The following is a 6,038-nucleotide window of genomic DNA, read 5'->3' on the forward strand; positions in this document are numbered from 1 at the left end:
GTGAATCACACTCTGTCACAATTCCGCACAACTAACCAGCAAGTGCACTGGGTCGTCCAAGTAATAAACCTTACGTGAGTAAGGGTCGATCCCACGGAGATTGTCGGCTTGAAGCAAGCTATGGTCATCTTGTAAATCTCAGTCAGGCAGATTCAAATGGTGATGGAGGGTTGATAATTAAAAGATGAATAAAACATAAAACAAAGATAGAGATACTTATGTAATTCATTGGTGGATTTCAGATAAGCGTATGAAGATGCTTTGTTCCCCTTGAACCTCTGCTTTCCTATTGCCTTCTTCCAATCATTCATACTCCTTTCCATGGCAAGCTTTATGTTGGGCATCACCGTTGTCAATGGTTACATCCCGTCCTCTCAGTGAAAATGGTCCTGATGCTCTGTCACAACATCGGCTAATCAGTTGTCGGTTCTCGATCATGTCGGAATAGGATCCATTGATCCTTTTGCATCTGTCACACGCCCCACAATCGCGAGTTTGAAGCTCGTCACAGTCATCCCTTCCCAGATCCTACTCGGAATACCACAGACAAGGTTTAGACTTTCTGGATCTCAGGAATGGCCGCCAATAATTCTAGCCTATACCACGAAAGTTCCAATCTTAGATTAGAAACCCAAGAGATACGCATTCAAGCCATTGCTAGTAGAACAGAGGTGGTTGTCAGGCACATGTTCATAGGTGAGAATGATGATGAGTGTCACGGATCATCACATTCATCAAGTTGAAGAACGAATGAATATCTTGGAGAAGAAATAGACTTGAGTTGAATAGAAAAACAATAGTACTTGTATTAATTCATGAAGAACAGCAGAGCTCCACACCTTAATCTATGGTGTGTAGAAACTCCACCGTTGAGAATACATAAGAACAAGGTCCAGGCATGGCCGTGAGGCCAGCTCCAAACGTGTCTAAGATAGTATAAGACTTATCAAATATCAAAAGTATATCCAAATACAATAGCAAAAGGTCCTATTTATAGAAAACTAATAGCCTAGGGTTACAGAAATCAGTAATTAATGTAGAAATCTTCTTCCAGGCCCCCTTAGTGTGTGTTTGGGCTGAGAATTGAAGCATTTTCGTGTAGAGACTTTTCTTGGAGTTAAACGCCAGCTTTTGTGCCAGTTTGGGCGTTTAACTCCAGCTTTTGTGCCAGTTTCGGAGTTAAACGCCAGAATTCTTGAGCTGACTTGGAATGCCTGTTTGGGCCATCAAATCTCGAGCAAAGTATAAACTATTATATATTGCTGGAAAGCCCAGGATGTCTACTTTCCAATGCAATTGAGAGCGCGCCAATTGGGCTTCTGTAGCTCTAGAAAATCTACTTTGAATTTAGGGAGGTCAGAATCCAACAGCATCTGCAGTCCTTTTTCAGCCTCTGAATCAGATTTTTGCTCAGGTCCCTCAATTTCAGCCAGAAAATACCTGAAATCACAGAAAAACATACAAACTCATAGTAAAGTCCAGAAATGTGATTTTTAAATAAAAACTAATAAAAATATAATAAAAACTAATTAAAATATACTAAAAATATACTAAAAACAATGCCAAAAAGCGTATAAATTATCCGCTCATAAAAAATTATTATGGTTTAACTTTACATATCCAGGTTTCTTTTCCAATTGGTTTCAGGTCAAAACCATTTTTAATGAAAGAGTTATGTAACTTGGAAGTTGAGTAATTTTCTGTAGAATTCTGTTTTAAAAACTAATGAACATGTCCTCTTCCAAGTCCCATAACTCACTCATTAAAACATGGAGTCTTCAAACTATCGTATCTTCCTCGTTTGAGCTCCAATCGCCGAACCGTTCACGGCCACGCGTTCAGCGCGTCGAGCTCTACCTTTCTATCGGATCAATTTTATTGGTAAGCTTCACTTTTGAGTCAGAATCTCTACCCCCTTTCTTTGGTAAAATTGAAAACCTATAGTGAATCTTGTCCAATTTTTGTGTTCTAGGTTCAAGTTAGCTTTCGGGACTTGTGGACTCAAGCTATTTAGTATATGGGTATGGTAAGAATACCCTAACCCTAGCTCAATCTTGTATTTGTATTGGAAAACTGAATTGGAACATATATATATGTATTAGCTGTAGGTTAAGTGGGTGTTTATGCATTGGAATTGAATTGGGATTACTTGGAGGTTTGTTGGTGACCAAGGCTTGTTTTGGGGCTGTTTGATTGAGCTTGGAGGGGCTGTAATTTTGAGTTGTGAGGCTGCCTTGGGTGAACTAAGTGATCAGCCAAGGTATGGTTTAAGTTTCGCACGTTTAATATTTACGGTGTTGTGAAAACTTAGGTTAGAGGAACCATATGATAAGTTGAATTGTTTGTTGTATTTAATGATTAGCCTTGTAATGTTGTTGGAATAGATTTGTTGGTGGATATATATTGGAATTATGAGATGTGGAAGTTATTAATGGTATGCTCTTGTACTTATTTATGATGGATTATGGTTGGTGTTTGTTAATAAGGATGTAGAGTTGTGTTGTGGTGGTATTGCATATGCTGTAACTAATTCTGTGATGATTGGAATTGTGTGAAACTTAGTCTTTTTAAATCTTGGAATGTTTGGAACTGAACTGGAGAATTTGGGATCTTTTCGTTAAATATATGATTTATGGTGAATTTTCAAATTGTTGTCGTGGAATCTGATTTTTACTGCATAATTCTTAGAACAGCAGTAACTTGTTGGCTCTGCTGCGAAGATTCCAAAATGAATTTTGAAATGAAACCAATTTTAAATAAAGCTTTAGTCCTATTATTTTAATATTGTAAAATTTCAGAATGGTTGGACTTGTGATTTTAAAGATATGAATTTTTGAAATACGAAGTGTTATACAATAAAAGCCAGATTCTGTTTTCTTAGATCAGCAACTTTGAGAGTTTATAACTTCTGATTATGGATGGATTTTCAGATGCAACCAATTGGAGGTGAAAATTAATTATGCTTAGCAGTTGTGATTTAAATTTTAGGGCTGTCCATGTTTTAATGAGTGAGTTATGTAACTTGGAAGTTGAGTAACTATCTGCAGAATTCTGTTTTAAAAACTAATGAACATGTCCTCTTCCAAGTCCCATAACTCACTCATTAAAATATGGACAGCCCTGAAAATTAAATCACAACTGATAAAAATAATTAATTTTCACCTCCAATTGGTTGCATCTGAATATCCATCCATAATCAGAAATTATAAACTCTCAAATTTGCTGATCTAAGAAAACAGAATCTGACTTTTATTGTATAACGCTTCGTATTTCAAAAATTCATATCTTTAAAATCACAAGTCCAACCATTCTAAAATTTTGTGATATTAAAATAATAGGACTAAATCTTTATTTAAAATTGGTTTCATTTCAAAATTCATTTTAGAATCTTCGCAGCAGAGCCAACAAGTTACTGCTGTTCTAAGAATTATGCAGTAAAAATCAGATTCCACGACTACAATTTGAAAATTCACCATAAATCATATATTTAACAAAAAGATCCCAAATTCTCCAGTTCAGTTCCAAACATTTCGAGGTTTAACAAAGACTAAGTTTTACGCAATTTTGATCATCACATAATTAGTTACAACATATGCAATACCACCACAACACAACTCTACATCCTTATTAACAAACACCAACCATAATCCATCATAAATAAGTACAAGAGCATACCATTAATAACTTCCATACCTCATAATTCCAATATATATCCACCAACAAATCTATTCCAACAACATTACAAGGCTAATCATTAAATACAACAAATAATTCAACTTATCCTATGGTTCCTCTAACCTAAGTTTTCACAACACCGTAAATATTAAACGTGCGAAACTTAAACCATACCTTGGCCGATCACTTAGTTCTCCCAAGGCAGCCTCACAACTCAAAATTACAGACCCTCCAAGCTCAATCAAACAGCCCCAAAACAAGCCTTGGTCACCAACAAACCTCCAAGTAATCCCAATTCAATTCCAATGCATAAACAACCACTTAACCTACACCTAAAACATGTGTGTGTGTGTGTGTGTGTGTGTGTGTGTGTGTTTCATTACAAATACAAGATTGAACTAGGGTTAGGATATTCTTACCATACCCATATGCTCAATAGCTTGAGCCCACAAATCCCAGAAGCTAACTTGAACCTAGAACACAAAAATTAGACAAGATTCACTATAGGTTTTCAATTTCACCAAAGAAAGAGGGTAGAGATTTTGACTCAAAAGTGAAGCTTACCAGTGAAATTGATCCGATAGAAAGGTAGAGCTCGACGCGCTGGACGCGTGGCCGCGAACAGTGCGGCGATTGGAGCTCGAACGAGGAAGATACGGTGGTTTGAAGATTGGATGAGGGTTAGGGATCTCCTCCTCTTCCCCTTTCTGTTTGCTGCGTGGTGTATGAAGTGAGGAAGAAGAAGCTGATGCTTCTTTTATATTATGGGTCCGGTTGAACCCACGGGTCCGGTTTGGACTCCGGTTCAACCGGTTCGGTCCTTTCGGTCCGATTTTGGGCCAAATTTTTGAAATTGATATCAAAATTCTCATTTTGACGAGCTCTATCCTATTTTAATATTAGTTTTATATTTTTAGCTTTCCTAATTAAAATGTAATTTATTAACTAATTAATTACCGATTTTAGCGAGATTTACAATTTCGGTAATTAATGCTTTTATTTTATTTATTTAAATAAAAAATCCCTCAAAATACATACTTGTTTTAGTCTCAAATTATAAACACATTTTCTTTTTGTCAATCCCTGAATATAAGGGCTATTCATCTACAAAAATATAAAGGTCTAATTCTAGCCAACAAATTAAAAAATTTCTTAACTTTTTTTCATATTCATCAATACTCAATAGTACTACATTTAACCTTTCGTTACCAAAAATACAACCTCCAGCATTACCAAAAAGCCCAACATATTACTCACCTTCATTAACTCATAATCTAACACCTCTAATTAACCCACTCTCCGACAACCTTTGTCTCTTCTGAGTCTCTGTCTGCACGTGTTAACACCACACTGCCAGGCGTCAAGCGCTCCAAGAGGTCACGCATCTTCTACACCTGCTGAAAAATTTTTTGTTCAGCACCGTAGCATAAGGATTCCATCTGTTTTACAAGCATCAAATTAGAAATTAAAGAGAGGAATAATTAGAAATTAAAAATCACGTTAATAGTAAAAGCTTGTGCTCGTTACTTGAGACTCGAAGAGAGGAAGACGAAAATCGAGCAAGAATCACCGACAGTCTGCATATCTGCTCCGATAATTGATATCTCTAACACGTTGAAGATATTAACTGAAATTGCATACTCACAAGTTACAGTTAACAAAAAAAAGAAAGAAACCAACAATTTGCAGAGCAGAAAAGAAGGCGAAGCTCACGTGTAAGCTTAAATTATGAACTAAAGAGAACTCCATTCGAAAATTAGAAATTCGGAATCACATTTCACAAAACAAGAAAAACAACATAGAAAAGTAAAGAGAAAAAGAAAACCGAATTTCATTCGATGTTGCAAGATTAATAGAACTGTGAAATCATGTGTTGCAAATTAAAGTAGCACTCGTAATGGTTCATATGACAAATTGCCAAAGATTCATACAGAGAAGGAGGTGCTACTCGGAGGGATGGCGGTGCAAGTGCGATGGGGCGACGACGTGCGGGAGCAGCAGAGCAACGACACAGTGGCAGCAGAGCGAAGAGGCTCAGCGGCATCGGAGAGGGAGAGTTGGTGAAATGGCAAGGTGAAATGGAAAAGGCGCTCGATAGCAATTTCGTCGATTTTATTTGGGAAAAAAATCAACACTTTACCGGTCTATTTTATATAATAAATCTAAGGCACTTATCTAATTTTGAAAAAGGATCTCCATTGTTCAAATTTATCAACGCCAAAAGCCATCGATATAATAAATATTAAAATAGACGATATTTTCGTCGATTTTAAAGGGAAAAAAATCTCTGTCGACAATGTGACAGTAATGTTAAAATGGTCTAAGTTGCTAAAATAATAGATGATCCAGTCATCGATTTTAAT

General features: G+C 36.4%; 1 long non-coding RNA gene across 1 annotated transcript; it reads right to left on the reverse strand.

Annotated features, from left to right (window-relative positions):
- Window positions 1-781: 781 nt before the first annotated feature.
- Window positions 782-4,407, reverse strand: LOC140176343 (uncharacterized). The gene is made up of 3 exons (XR_011867481.1): window positions 4,240-4,407; window positions 4,095-4,148; window positions 782-1,440 (listed from the first exon to the last, which is right to left on the reverse strand). It is a non-coding gene; the product is annotated as an uncharacterized lncRNA (long non-coding RNA).
- Between the last annotated feature and the right edge of the window lie 1,631 nt (window positions 4,408-6,038).

Source organism: Arachis hypogaea, chromosome 11 (assembly GCF_003086295.3).
Source record: "Arachis hypogaea cultivar Tifrunner chromosome 11, arahy.Tifrunner.gnm2.J5K5, whole genome shotgun sequence".
Taxonomy (NCBI): Eukaryota; Viridiplantae; Streptophyta; class Magnoliopsida; order Fabales; family Fabaceae; genus Arachis; species Arachis hypogaea.